The 14,650-nt window shown below is 44.8% G+C and overlaps 1 pseudogene; it reads left to right on the top strand.

Moving 5' to 3' along the window:
• The first annotated feature begins 9,717 nt into the window (after positions 1 to 9,717).
• Positions 9,718 to 14,650, top strand: LOC132414242 (schlafen family member 5-like; annotated as a pseudogene).

Raw genomic sequence — 14,650 nt, 5'->3', positions numbered from 1 at the left:
GTCAAGTCTTCCTCAGGGTGCATCACTCTGACACTCACTCTTCTGTCTCCTCCTTCTCTATTTAAAGGACCTTGTGATTACTGTGAGCCCACCTAGATAATTCAGGATAATCTTATCATTTTAAGGTCAAGTAATTAGCAACCTTAATTCCCCCTGTAATCTTAATGCCCTTGCCACATAACATAACCTCTTCACACGTTCTGGGGATTGGGATGTGGACATCTTTAAGGGGCCATTATTGTGCTTATCACACTCATTCTCAATGAGCTAAAGATCTGAGGGAGGGTGTGGTGAGAAAATTCTGAGTCACACTTTCCCTTCCCTACACATGTAAAAGCAAATGGAGCATTGGGCTCATATCAGCTGGGCTCCTTCAGGAAAAGGATAATCACCCACTGGGACAGGAAAAACATCAGGATACTCTTGGATCTCTATGCGGGTGCTGGGAGGGCCAGAAAACCGATATTCCCTCCAACAACCTCTCTGATGTGTGATTTGTATAAACATTTGTAAGGGATGCCTCATCCCTCCTCCAAGTAAATTTTGTTTTGGTGAAGTTTCACCCCACTTTGTAAAATGGCAAATACTGCTCAAAATATTGTAACCATGTGTATAGAAAATTTACTTTTAAAATTTGTTATGGAGAAAAGTAAAAAAAGAAAATTGACAAATATGTCTTTGCCTGAAAAGTGAATGTTATAGACAAGTTGCTTGGATTTGAAAGAAAGACTGTGGAGGCACTGATAGGGCTCTATGCTAACACTTGTGGCTGCAATAACCCTCAGTCCCCTAGTAAGAATTTCAACATAAAAGTCTTACCAGCCACAATGTGACTGAGCATGGGGCCCCAGCATCAATCTCCGTGTGTCTCTCATGGAGAACGCTGAATCGGGTATCTATGAACCAAGACATACACGCCATGGCATGCAGCCTCCAACCATACTGTGACTTCAACCTCCTATGCTGGCAGAGGTCACCGACACGTGGCTGGCCTACGCAGTGATTCTCTTTAATATAGTGATTGTCTTTCTCTGAGAGACTGCCCAAACTAACTTATGAGGTCATATGTCCCTTTAACCCACCTCCCTTCTCATTAGCTTGCTCCTTTCTTAGCTTGTTGAAGGAAAAAAATGTAAATGTTGCATTAACCGCACGCATGCATGCGTGTGTGTGAGTGACCAGTAGTGGCTCTTGGCATTTCCTATTCTTGGCCAGAGCAAACACAAGAGTTTCACTTTTTTTTTTTTAATTAAGAAAAAATTTAATGAGTGAAAAAAGGGAGGGGGGAGTTGAAAATGTCTTTGTAGTCTAGTGAAGAGTTTCACTTTTAATCTTGAGAAAAATACTAAGAATTAATCATGTTCTGTATTCACTTCCCCCTCATCCCAAACAGACAAACATACAAACAACTGGAAAGGCCAACACTCCCTTTCTCCTGACCCTCCAGAAGCTTGAGACCAGGAGGGGGGCATGGGAGAGAGGGGCTGGAATCAGAAATGAACATGTAGTGGGGAGCAATTATGACCCCAAAGTGGGTGGGAGCTGAGGTCTTTTGTAGGAAAAGTTGAAGAGACCTGGATAATTTGGGGACCAACGGGGATGAAAAGAATAGTAAGCAGGAAGGACCCTGTTCACACAGCAGCTCACGGCATGATCTAGAGACAAAGATAATCTTTAAAACAAAATGTTTTAAAGGAGTTGGAGCAAGTTCTGCAGAATACACACAATTTACATATGATGCTATTTACATATGGTTTAAGTGTATATAAAATGTAAAAAAAGCCATGCATCAATGAGTGACATATATACCTGTAATAAAAGTATAAAGAACTACATGGGATACTAACTTAAAATTCAGAAAATTATACTGGTTATCAGGTGAGTAGGGGACAGGCTGGATGAGGGAAGGAAACCAGTGCGGGATACACACAGGTTCTGCTAATAATTTGTCATTTAAGCTGGTTAGTGAATACATAGGTGTTGAATGTATTATTATTTTTGTACTTTCATATACCTTAGCTATTTAACAATGCTTTTAAAAATTAAAGAACCATCCCCTAACCCCAGTCCCCAGAGATGACCACAGGTGATGTCCAGACGTTTCCCTCCACTATGATTTTCCAGTAACTGGCCAGCATCCCCGTTGTTCCCCTGGGCGGCCCCAGCTCGGCAGAATCCCTTGCTCAGCGGGGCCTTGTCCGTTCTGGGCAGTGATTTGAATGTGCTTGGGCAGCGAGTTAGACCCACCAGAGACGTTTGTAGTCCTAAGATGACCTTTTTCAAGCCCCTTTCCCATTAGCTAAAAGCTTCGGATACACCCCATCCCCAAAGGGTCTGGTTGGACCTGATCCTTGACCAGGTCTTGAGAAGTAAACTAGTAAAGTGAGAGTCCCCGGGCCAGACTGCAGCGGCTAAATCCCTGTCTGCCCCAGGCTCCATAGGCAGCCTCAGTTTCTTCAGCCCAGTTCACTCAGACCTCGAGTTCTTGGGGAGAAGGTGGGAGAGAGAGTGTTTGCTGGGAAGGCTCCAGTGGTCCATGTGAGCTGGAAGTGATGAGATGGAGAAACATCTATTTAAAAGAATTTTAACTGCTGATTTTGCTTTGTAAATAAATAAAAGACTTTTAAGAGGTCGGAGGAAGACAGGAGGGTGCCTCAGGGAGGGACCCGACAAAATGCTCCAAGGGTCCCCAAGGGTACTTACACCCCCGGGACCATGGCCTCCAATCAGTGCCCAGGCAGCCAGTTCCTCACCTCCTTCGCCACGCTGGGCCGCCCCTCTGGCTCTCCGCAAGGTCACCGCGGAGCAGTGGTGCGCCTCCAGCTCGTCCAAGTCCGGAGAGTCACAGGTGGAGTCTGAGCGAGCGTGGAGCCAGAACCTTTGCGAGCGCCCAGAACACGTTTGGTGATAGGATCAGGCTGGGTGAACTGAAAACTGATGGTTCTGCACAAGACTTGGGTGTGATGAGGTCTGCAGTGGACAGATGAATCAAAAGGACAGTTTCTCTTGTCTTTCACTGAAATTCCATCGTGTGAGCCTGGCGGAGTTCTCCCAAGTGACGACACTCTCGGCCCGTCTCCTTTGGAGTCCTTAGCAACAGTCATCACCCTTTTACAAATTCAAGTACCTTAAAAGAAAAGAGGCAGAATCAACTTTCTCCAGTTATGGGGTGGAGATGGAACGAAGGCAAAAGCTTCATTTACCGCATCGCGCTCAGCACAGCGCAGGGCCCAGGAAGGCAATTCAAGCCGGAGTCTAGGGGCACGGAGGCCTTGCGGGGGAGACAGCTGCAGAGTGCACTGAGCCTGGGTAGTCCCAGGAAGGGCTGGAGTGGGGCCGGGGAGGGCTGGGGGATGTGGGCTTGCATTGGGATCCCCTCTACCCCCGCCCACCTGGGTGGGGTAGAGAACTGCAAATCTCAAAAAAATTAATCAGAAAACACAGAAAAGCAACAAAGAAGCCCCCCCTCCCCAAAACAAAACGTTGCACCCATATACACCAAAGGTAACCAGGGCTGTTGTCCTTGCAGGAGTGGGCTTCCCGGTCCACAGAGGCGATACTGCTGGGCTGTCGCTCTGCCTCCAGTGCGGTCCTCCCTGTCACCTCCACTCCCGTGAGGGGTTACCGAGTGTAACTGATACAAGGCCCTCACCCAGAGGGTTCAAAACCTTTGCTTTGGAATCAGGAGGAGCATGCTGCAGAGGGGACACTTGGCAGGTAATGAGTCCCCCGCACTCCTCTGCGCAGGTCCTGAGAAGCTTGGCTTCTTTCCCTCCCCAGGTCCTCACCTGGTTCCCCGAGCAGGCTGTGGCACTGCCCTGGGAGATCTGGTTTGTTGGTTCTCAGGAGCAACTTCCAACAATAGGCGGACAGTGGAGGATCTGGCAGCTGGGACGCTTGGAACTCCAGGAGAGCCGGGGAGAGGATGAGGATGAGGTGCACAGTATCAGGGCCTAAATCTTACCAAACCATGTCTAGTAAAATTTCCCCATGGTTCAGAAGCACGAAGAACTTTAGAGGAAGCAACTAAACCAGACACCGAGGCTCCTAAAGATGAAGGCAGTGAGATGGTGGGCCTGGGGCAAATAAGTCAGTGTCCAGTTAATTACAAAAGGTTGTGTTCTGCAAACTGCCTGTAAGCCCCTGGCTTGGAATGTCAGTCCTCAAACCGTTAACAGCATGGGGCAGGGTGGGTGGGCTCCCAGGGTAGACCACAAAGCCCTGTATCCCCCATCAAGTGGCTAACTAGAGCTCTGGTGTGCTGTGTCTGCAGAGGCTAGGCTGTGGTGATTCCGTTCCCCTTCTGCACGTGACTGTCATAAGGAAATTCTTAAGGACTAGTGCAGTAGGGAGGGGATGCCTGACAGTGGGACTTCTGCGTTGGCTCCTCCCAGTTCCCAGACCCATGGTGGATCTCCAAAGGGCAGAGCCTCCAGGAGGGGATGGTGGCTGTGGATAACGTTTGCCTGGCCGTCCTCTATTGGAAGGTGGTGAGGCTATGCCTACCTTGATGGGGAAACAGAAACTGATTCCATTTCAGTCTGTCAGGGGTGGGGATGAGTTCTTTTGGCCAGAGAAGGAGGGAAGATAAGCCACTAAGCCTGACAGCTTCCTGTGACAGAAATGTTCATTTAAATGTCACAAGACTCTTCAAGTCTTTTGCTTAAATAAGAAAATGAGCAATCACAAATTTTAGGACCTTCTTGCAAGTGGACAAAGAGTGAAATAAGATGATCCGCTTGTGCCCTGATTATGAAATTTCACAGGTGTTTATGCCTATCAGAAAACAAATCAATTTCAGTATTGTCATGACAACAGAACATTAAGTAAACAATGGTTCATAGTTACAGTATCTTTCATGGCTAACACACAGGTTCACAGGCCAGAGTAACAGTCTCTAAAGAACAGGTGTCTTGGAAGACTCCTTTGCTAGAAAAAAAATCTACAAGGGCAATATTTTTTTTAATGTTTTATTTATTTTATTTATTTTTGGCTGCGTTGGGTCTTTGTTGCTATGCACGGGCTTTCTCTAGTTGCAGCGAGCGGGGGCTACTTTTCGTTGCAATATGTGGGCTTCTCATTGTGGTGTCTTCTCTTGTTGTGGAGCATGGGCTCTAGACACACAGGCTTCGGTAGTTGTGGCTCGCAGGCTCTAGAGCACAGGCTCAGTAGTTGTTGCACACAGGTTAAGTTGCTCCTCAGCATGTGGGATCTTCTCAGACCAGGGCTTGAACCCGCGTCCCCTGCACTGGCAGGCAGATTCTCAACCACTGTGCCACCAGGGAAGCCCCTACAAGGGCAATTTTATGAAATGCAATACTTTCTGTTTTAATGCACCTATAAGGGAGGAGACAGCATTTTCTCTTATTTTGTTGAGGTAATTTTCAGTAGTAGTTAGGAAGGCCTGCTGTTTTCCACACCAAGCACTAGATTTCCACTGAGAAAGGACTTGGCAGGCCTGAGAAGTGTAAATTTACAATATGTAAAACAAAGGACAGGGTGGGGTGGTGATTATTATCAAATGAATATGGCGGCAAAGGTCTCCACCTGGAGTATGTAGAATTTCAGACTCTATACCACTAATCTTATCATAGATTTAGTTTCTATGGAAAAAAACTTAACAATAGCAGGCACTTAAATATCCTACTGATTTTTGAGCTAATTATAGTAAGTCCCCTACATATGAACCTTCAAGTTTTGAACTTTCAAAGATGCGAATGTGCATTCACATGTCCAATCACGTTAGTTCACGTGTCTGTCGTACACTGTCACATGCTGCATCCTCTACAAGTGGTTGTGCTTTTGTGTACTTTACTGTATAGTACTGTATAGAACACAGTAGTATAGTATCTTTATTTCAAGCCCAGGATGTCCGGAAGTAAGTGTAAAAGCAGTGGTGATGTAGCTGGTACTACTGTACTTTTTAAGGTATTATACTGTAAGATTAGAAATGTTTTATTTTTTGTGTTTGTTTTTTATGTATCATTTGTGTGAAAAGTATTTAAATCTATTACAGTACAGTACGATATAGCCAATTGCGTTAGTTGGGTACCTCGGCTAACTTTGTTGGACTTACGAACAAACTGGACTTACGAACGTGCTCTCAGAACGGAACTCGTTCGTGTGTAGGGGACTTACTGTATAATAAAATATTTTTACTTATGTTTTCACATTCACATATGTAGTTTTTAATAGAGTTATTTGGGTATTTTTGACAAATAATAAACTGCACATAAAGTGTACAATTTCATAAATTTTGACATGTGAACATATCACTGCAATCAAGGTAGTGAACATATATACCATTCCCCAAAATGCTTTTTTGCAATCTCTCCCTCCCACTTCTCCATACCCTGCCACCATCCCTAAGAAACAATTGATTGGCTTCCTGTCGCTATAGAATAGTTTGCATTTTCTAGACTTTTATACAAATGGAATCAAATATGCACTCTTTTTTAGTTTGGCTTCTTTCACTCAGAATAATTATTCTGAGGTTTATTTATGTTGTGGGTACCAATAGTTCTTTCATTTTTTATTTCTGTATTGTATTTCATTGTATGGATAACTAAAATTTGTTTCTGTTGATGGGCATTTGGGTTGTTTCCAGTTTATGACTTTTACAAATAAAAGTGTTATGAACATTCATGTACAAGTCTTTGTACGGATATGTTTTCATTTCTCTTGGGTAAATACTTAGGAGTGGAATGACTGGGTCATACAGTAAATGTATAAAAATACCAAACTCTTTCCAAAAATGGTTGTACTTTATGTTCCTACCAGGAGTGTATGAGAGTTCCCTTTCCTCCATATCCTTGCAGACACCTGGTATGGTTAATAATTTTCCCCATTCTAATAGGTGTGTAGTTTTGTTTTGTTTTTAAAGATTTTTTTGATGTGGACCATCTTTTTTAAAGATTTTATTGAATTTGTTACAACATCGTTTCTGCTCTATGTTTTGGTTTGGGGTTTTTTTTGGCCACGAGGCATGAAGGATCTCAGCCACCTGACCAGGGATCGAACCCGCACCGCCCCACACTGGAAGGCAAAGTCCCAACCACTGGACCGCCAGGGAAGTCCCAGGTGTGCAGTTTTAATTGGTGTTTCCCTAATGACTAATGGTGCTATCTTACTGTAGTTTTTTTTTTTTAATGATATTTATTTATTTATTTATTTTTTGGCCACACTGCACAGTTTGTGGGATCTTAGTTCTCCAACCAGGGATTGAACCCATGCCCCCTGCAGTGGAAGCTTGAAGCCCTAACCACTGGGCAGCCAGGGAATTCCCTCTTTTACCCATTTTTAAATTGGGTTGTTTGTTTTCTTATTATTGCCTTTCAAGAGTTCTATATATAATCTAGATACAAGTTCTTAATCATATAATCATCTACAAATAGTTTCTTCTGGTCAAGGGCTCATATTTTCATTCTCTTAAGAGTGTCTTTCACTGTTAAGGAAACGTTCTTAAAGTCCAATATATCAATTTTTTCCTTTTATGTATTGTGCATTTAGTGTCAGCTTTAAGAAATGTTTGCTGAACTCAAGGTAAATATTTTCTCCTATGTTTTCCTCTAGAAGTTCTGAAGTTGAGAGACTGAATATACTAATGGACACTGGCCAGAACATATATAAAAACAGAACTCTGACTCACAACCTTGAGTTGTGACTCACAACTTGACACAACTCTGACTTCCCAACCAGCTTGGGAAGCCTAACCACAACGCCTGCAGCAGCTGGCCAAAAGTGGTCAGGACTTGCTCAACACCTGCTAGCGTCCTTAACTTCTGCCCCCACTCCAACTCAGGACCAACCGAAGAAAGCCAAATAGGGTCTCCAAACCAGTGACATGAGATGCCCCACTTCCAGTAAGCCCGCTTCCAGCTTCCCTAGATCAACAAACTCAGATCAGAGCATCCCTGAGCCTTCTCTCTCTCTTTTCACTATAAAGCTTCCACATTCCTCTGCCTGTGCTTGAGTTTCTGCCATCATAAGTGATGGTGGCCAATTCCCTTGATATAGTGAGCTCTGAGAAAATAGCCTCTGCTTGTTCTCATGTGGGCAGTCTTCATTTATTTCCACATGATTTTCGGTCTTACATTTAGGTCTATGACACATTTTAAGTATATTTTTGTAAGTGGGGTAAATATGAGTTGAGGTTCATTTCTTTTGTATGAAGATATCCAATGGTTCCAGTCCTATTTGCTGGGACAACTGGACTGCATTTAGGAAATGCTGAAACCCACCTCAACCTGACAGCCTGGTTGTTCCAAACAAATAGTCAATAATTTGTAAGTTCCAAACAAATTTATATATATATATATATATATATATATATAAATATAAATATATATATAAAAATACATATATATAACGTATACAATAAATTTCTATTACAAAAACATATAATATATTAAAGTATATGATATACATTTTTTTTCCACAAGATGGGAACTGCACGAACCAGAGGAAGCTAAAGAATCTGTTCCATTACAATAAGGATAAATTATCAACGCAATCAGATTTTCTGCTTCCAAAAATTGGGCTATAAAGTAATCTGAGGCCTTCCCTGGTGGCGCGGTGGTTAAGAATCCACCTGCCAATGCAGGGGACACAGGTTCGAGCCCTGGTCCGGGAAGATCCCACATGCCGCGGAGCAACTAAGCCCGTGCACCACAACTACTGAGCCTGCGAGCCACAACAACTGAAGCCTGCGTGCCTACAGCCCGTGCTCTGTAACGAGAAGCCACCACAATAAGAAGCCTGCGCACCACAACAGAGAGTAGCCCCCACTCGCCACAACTAGAGAAAGCCCGTGCACAGCAATGAAGACCCAACAAAGCCAAAAATAAATAAATAAAATAAATAAATTTATTAAAAATAATAATAATCTGAGACTGCCCAGGTCTCAGTGAGAGAGGAAAGACAAAGCACCAAGAAAAACAATACACATCAGCACACCCTAGAGACACTCTGAAAGCTCTTCAATTGCCAAGGAGAACCTGGCAGAAACTGTTACCAAAATCACAGCATAAAAATCACCTCTTGACCGTTTCTCTGGTGGCAGTGGGCTTCCACCACACTTAGCTCCTCAACCTGCCCTGCATACTTAATCCCTGCATGAATCTGGCCTCAAGCTCTGTGGGAATAAATGAAGTGAACAACTTCAGAAGAATGGCCTCAAACTGTCCATTTTCCCACCTTCCCTATCCTTGGCCTATTCTAATGGTGTATCTTCCTGTTTTTTAGAACATTTCAGGGTAAGAACAGGAAAAGTGCTGAGAAGATGAGTCTCAAGATTGATTTGGAGGGACTTCCCTGGTGGTGCAGTGGTTAGGAATCCGCCTGCCGATGCAAGGAACATGGGTTCAAGCCCTGGTCCAGGAAGATCCCACATGACACGGAGCAACTAAGCCCATGTTCCACAACTACTGAGCCTGTGCTGTAGAGCCCGTGAGCCACAACTACTGAGCCCATGCCACAACTACTGAGCCTGCGTTCAAGAGCCCGTGAGCCACAACTACTGAAGACCGCGTGCCTAGAGCCCATGCTCTGCAACAAGAGAAGCCACCTCAATGAGAAGCCCACATACTGCAACAAAGAGTAGCCCCTGCTCGCTGCAACTAGAGAAAGCCTGCACGCAGCAACAAACACTCCATGTGGCCAGAAATAAAAATACATAAATTTATTTTTAAAAAATTGATTTGGAAATGAACTTTGTATGTTTTAAATGCAGGAAAAGTCACCCCTGGGAATGAGCAAAGGAGTGGAATGAACCCTAAACTGCAGAAGAAACAGCATGAAAGCATCGTGCATGCAATATGTGCTCTGCTGAATTCCGGAGGGGGAGTGGTCAAGGCTCCACAAGGCTCTATAGAACAAAGACTATAATTATGATAGTCATGGAGTAGGATTGTATCTGCCTTCAACTTTCAAAGGCTATTTAGATGAGATGCAGCAGGGATATCTCTTTTTGATCTTTGTGAAATCATGGATGCCAAAGGCCTCTGGTATATGATTTGCTTACCTGTGCTCCTCTTTGTGCCACAGACATAGAACATGTACTAATGTCATGAATTCTCAGGAAGCACTGGCATTCCCCAAAGGCAGGATTCAGACTCTTACAAATATTAATGATTCCAATTCATTAAGTCCACAGAAATTTCAGGTTCGTGTACAAAATGAAGGTAACATAAAGGCTTCAGCTTCTGCTTTATTTGATAGCACTCACCACCTTCAGTACCAGGAAAAGTTCAACTTTACTAAGTCCACACGCGTTGAATTTAAGATGTTCTCAACAGAGATGACACAATGCTTTACCCAAGTGTGTTTCTGCATTTGCAAACACTGAGGTAGGGTAAGTATTTTTTGGCCTGCATGATGAGACCCATCAAGTCACTGGATGTGAAAAAGAGAAAACACATCTTGCCACCTTGAGGGCTTCTACTGATCGCTATATTAGGAAGTTACCAGTCCATCATTTCTGTACACAGAGGCGTGAGATAAAATATGCCACAAAATTCGTTGCAGTACACAAGCAGGGGGCCCTCCATGGATATGTCTGTGCAGTCAGCATGGAACGATTCTGCTGTGCAGTGTTTGCCAAAGTGCATAATTCCTGGTGGGTGAAGGACAATCGTGTGAGAGAGCTGGCCACAAGGAATGGGAATAGAATCATCAATGATTTTAATGTTTGCTGAGATGGGAGGAGGTGAGGAAGGAGGAAAGGGAGATATTATTTTAGAATCTGGGAAAAGAGAGGTACCCTCAGAGTTGCAGATGCCTGACATTAATTCCTATAGATACAGTTGGTGGGTCATTGCCCCTCTTTCCCTCTGCCCATCTTGAATATCCTGCATTCAACAAATAGATGCTCTGGCCTAGTAGACCCACTAGAGGTTGGTGCAGAAGGCTGTTTGACCTAGCAATTTCTGTTTCCACATCCTTTCTTGTGTTCATATTCAAGTCTCTTCTTTCCCTTTCTAATTATGAACTCACATTTACTTATACAGGAAATTCCTTTTTCACATGTACCTATGTGTCTTCTTTAATTTACTGTCACTTTTCCTTGCCTCTGCATTCTTGTAATGGTTCCCTCATCAAATATTCTCCCTTTCTCATAGCCTCACTTCCATTTTTGAACAAAAACACAATCAAACCTCTCTTCTCTCACTTTTCCTTTCAAAAGCCCACATGTGATGCTAACCATGACTGATAGGCTGAAGAGTAGTGTTGGTGATATGCATGCACCTTGGAAAAGGAAAGCCTGAGATAATATCAGACAAAAGAAAATCAATCGTAACTTCAAGAAGAGTCCAGAAAAACAAAGTCCCTTTCAGGATCTTCTCAGAAATCTATATTCATTGACCTTCACATCTTCTAGTCATATTTTTTTTAAAAATATAAGCACTATATATATAGTGCTTATACTTATAATATATATATACATATCCATATATATATATTTAGAGATATGCTCAGGAGTGCTCATAGACTCACTATCTGCAATGGCCCCAAACAGGAAAACAACCAAATTATTTATTGACACAACAATGGATAAATGTATTATAGTATATTTGCATAATGGAGTATTATTCAGCAGTGAAAACGAAACAGGGATAGAGTAGGATAATTAAATAGTTTAGAAATCCCACCAGAGGATTAAAGACAAAGAGGGAATTTTAAGGGAGTTTGGGAGACTGCTGTAAGCTAATGAGCACTCAAGAAAAGAATCCAGTAACTTAGCAACAATCTACACTACCTTGAAGGAAGACCAGGTGCATCCAAGCACCAGGCACACTCAAGCTACAAGTTCTTACAGTTAAAACACAAGACAATAGACATGGGGTTTGAATCTTGTTACATGAAGTCACGGAGTTAATGATCCTTGACGAGTAGCATTTCTGCATGTAGCCAAGAGAGGAATAGGTGAAAGGAGAAAGAAAGTAGGTGAAGGGGGACATTATACTGAAACCTGAATGAATTACCACATTTTAGTATATGTTACCACACTTTTGCTAATATACATACGATTTGAATAGCGCCATGACAGTCCCGGTTAGATCATATAGGGTTCAAGGAGGATCTAATGATGTAAGCCTGTAACAGGGGCGGGGCAGGCATGAAGTTGCTAGTGTGTGACCCTTAGCATGGTGGTTAGAGGTCCCACACATGTAACAGTCAGTCACACAGGTCCTGGAGGCAGAGTATGGTAAGAGGCAGATCGTGGCCTTCTCCCCAGGGCCCTCCAGGCCCTCCAGCCTCAGGACTGGCAGGTGAGCTGGGGGTCCTGGGGACAGGCTGAGGGCTGTGTCCTGCAGAGCTCCAGAGCCCTCTCCATGGCCACCCACTGGTCGAGCCTGGGCACTGGTGGAAAGACCCAGACCAAGTGCTGGACGAACGTTCCCATGCAGGGTAACTGGCCCGCCCAGGGACTCCCTCTTAGCCAGGGCCTGGGCCTCAGAGGGTGAAAGCTGAGCCTTAGGACCTTGCCCTTTCTTGTCAGAACAGAGAATAACATTTGTTTTGGTGGAGGTTTACAGGAACATTGTGACCTGCCCGTGACCTGACCTCAAGAACAAGGGATCTGGTGCTTCCCTGGTGGCGCAGTGGTTAAGAATCCACCTGCCAATGCAGGGGACACGGGGTTCGAGCCCTGGTCTGGGAAGATCCCACATGCTGTGGAACAACTAAGCCTGTGCGCCACAACTACTGAGCCTGTGCTCTAGAGCCCACGTGCCACAACTACTGAAGCCCATGCACCTAGAGCCCGTGCTCCGCAATGAGAAGCCACCGCGATGAGAAGCCCGTGCAACAAAACGATGAGTAGGCTCCCCTCGCCACAACTAGAGAAAGTCCGCGTGCAGCAACGAAGACCCAACACAGCCAAAAATAACATAAATAAAAACAAATTTTAAAAGAACAAAGGATCTGACACCAAGAAGTTTGCAACAACTAACCACACCCCTGTAGCTATAGGGTCGGCTTTCCTATAAAAGGGCTTTGCTGAAAGTTTTCGGGGAGTTCAGGGTTTTAAAGGCATGAGCCACCAGTCTCCTTGCATGGCCCTGCAATAAAACTTTCTCTGCTCCAAACTCCTACATTTTGGGATTGTTTGGCCTCACTGTGCGTCGGGCACATATGAAGAAGGTGGTCTTCTCCCCTCCCCACTCTTTCTTTGATTACAAAAATGCAGCCCCTTTTGTTCTCAGGGTTGCGCTCCCTTGCCTGCCCGCTTGTATCTCCCACAAGTGTCCTATGCTAATAAACTCAGCTTACCACTCTGCCTCATGCTGAATTCTTTCTGCAAGGAGAAAAAAGAACCTGAGCTTCAGTTTAAGTCCTGACACCAAGTGAGCGGTTTTAATTAAAAGACAGTGGGTCTGAATCCCCTCCTAAAACAGGGATCCTGGGTTCAAGTTCCAGTCCCATCCGAGAAGGACTGTGGCTTCAGACAGAGCCTGCTCAGGGCACTCATAACTCTGACAAAAACTCTAACAAATCTGAACCAGTAAATAAAATATACAATGTTAGAAACTAAATGATTTGATAATAGGAGTGATTTTAAGGCAGTTTATAATACACTCCTTGGGTCTTTTGTGAGAAAAAACCGAGAAGATTCTTAATTTATTTGAAAGAAAATAGTCAATGTCGAAATTTAAGGGGAGATTACAGGATTTTTAAACTGTGGTTGTGGCTTTAAATACATATTATACAATGTATTTGACTAAGTCTTGTCTCGTAAAAATCTTGTTTTAAAGAATAAATTAGCAGCTCCCCAAATTCAGATAATATAAAGATTTTAAAAATCTTAATTAAACTTAAAAATTCACTCTCAGAGTTTTCAACGATCCTCTCCAAAACGTGCTCCTGCTGCCTACTGAACTTTTGTTTCAGGGAATACCAAGGCAGACCACCACGGGACCCTCCTCCAACTCGTGGGCCCTCGAGCTCCTCAACGGGGCAGAAGGAGCAAGGCCCAGGTGGCGGCCCCACGGAGGCCAGATCCAGGGGTGGGTCTCAAGGTTGCCACCCAAGCCCGGCTTTCTGAAAGGGGACAAGGGTCTGGACACTGACGACCAGCTGGCGCAGGGGTCCCACAAGTGTCTGCTCGACAGCGCTGCACAGCGGTCACGGGGTCCTGGTATTTCAACCCGCAAGTCGACTTCGAGCTTTGCTTTGGAACGACCCTCCAGGACAAATGAACATGAACTTAAAGGAAAAGCTGGCCGCACCCCCATGCCGCGTTTTTAAAGCTGTTCATCTTGCGCTGACTTGAGCCCGTAATCCCTGGGAGGTCCCGTCCTTCCAACAGTCACTCGGGGCGGTGCCGCAAGCGGTTTACAACCCAAGTCCACAAATTCAATCCGCAAGTCTAGGCGTTTGCTCAGCGGCACGGGCACCCGCACCAGCACGGGGCTGCACTCGGAAGACGAGACACCGCGCGGGCTCTGAACGCCGTCCGCACCTCGGCCACCCGAAGCCGGAGACCGGGAGTCCCGGCAGAGACCCGACCAGCCACCCGCGAGGAGGCCAGGCCAGCCACGGCCCCGGCCGAACGCCGCCCTTTCCCCACCCCGCGGAGCCCAGCCTCCCGAGGGTCCCCCTGCAGGTGCCCCGTCCCTGCAGGCGCCCCCCACTCGCCAGGGCCCCCATT

The sequence above is a fragment of the Delphinus delphis genome, chromosome 19, assembly GCF_949987515.2.
Source record: "Delphinus delphis chromosome 19, mDelDel1.2, whole genome shotgun sequence".
NCBI classification, from domain to species: domain Eukaryota; kingdom Metazoa; phylum Chordata; class Mammalia; order Artiodactyla; family Delphinidae; genus Delphinus; species Delphinus delphis.
This window is presented reverse-complemented; position numbering and strand designations above follow the sequence as displayed.